Genomic DNA, 1,276 nt, shown 5'->3' with positions numbered 1-1,276 from the left:
AATTATCATAAATCCACCCCACATCAACTTGGCATATAGATGCATCTCCTTAAACATACTTAATTTCCAAATAAAATAAAAACAAAGTCATAATTCCACTTGGCGATAAAATAAAAACAAGGTCATAATTCCACTTGGCATAAGTATCCTATGCACAACCCAAAACGAACAAATACGTTTTCTAGGAGAGGAAGTGAAATCCTTGAGTGATGTTTACTCATCTCCTGATATTTCATAACTTAAATACTGTGATGTAAAATTAAAAATACTTAAATACTAAGTTAATACAGTTGTCTCAGTATCTGTGGGCGATTGATTTCAGGACCCTCCAGAGATACCAAAACCCACAGACGCTCAAGTCCCTTATAATGGCATAATATTTGCATATAACCTATGCATATCCTCTCAATACTTTAAATAATCTCTTATCTGTGGGCGATTGATTTCAGGACCCTCCAGAGATACCAAAACCCACAGACGCTCAAGTCGCTTATAATGGCATAATATTTGCATATAACTTATGCATATCCTCTCAATACTTTAAATAATCTCCAGATTACTTACAATACTTAATACAATGCCAACACATCATTTCATTTGCATGGATACAATGTACTACTCAGTGTGTGGCAAATTCAAGTTTTGCTTTTTGGAAATTTGTAGAATTTTTTCCCCAATATTTTCAATCCACATCTGGTTGAATCCACAGATGCAGAACCCATGGATACAGAGGGCTAACTATACAGATTATGTTACATGATAAGGGAATAAAGAGAAAAAAAACAAAACAAAGATATTTGCTTAATATATGTATATGCACACACAAATACATTCATAACAAAATAAGGAGGAAATACGACAGTTACAGTCCTTGTTTCTGTAACTGTCACATGGTTGGAGTTGGTATTTATAACTACCTTCTTCTACTACCAATTCTGCATTTCCTTTGCCTTTAACAAGAACCTTAGCTTGTTGTGGTTCTTTACCTGGCAGGGCAGCCCAGACCTTCATTCCTGAAGGGTCTGTGTCATTCATAGTCCTACCTGGATTGAGTTGTCTTCCATGGGCCTTCATCACGGGGCATGGTGTTATTAAGAGATGCCCTGAGGAATCTCCTATATTCCAGACATACTCGTCCCCACCTCCATTGTGGAGTAGTAGTTTTATTTCTGCTTGGTAGCCTGGATCAATCACCTCAGCCAACATCAAACTCCCTTCTTTCCTGGTGACTCAGAGGCATGAGGAGCCCAAAGTGGCCAGTCTTAACGTCTAGTTC

The sequence above is a fragment of the Galeopterus variegatus genome, unplaced genomic scaffold, assembly GCF_000696425.1.
Source record: "Galeopterus variegatus unplaced genomic scaffold, G_variegatus-3.0.2 Scaffold2308, whole genome shotgun sequence".
Classification (NCBI taxonomy): domain Eukaryota; kingdom Metazoa; phylum Chordata; class Mammalia; order Dermoptera; family Cynocephalidae; genus Galeopterus; species Galeopterus variegatus.
Note: the sequence above shows the minus strand (reverse complement) of the source record.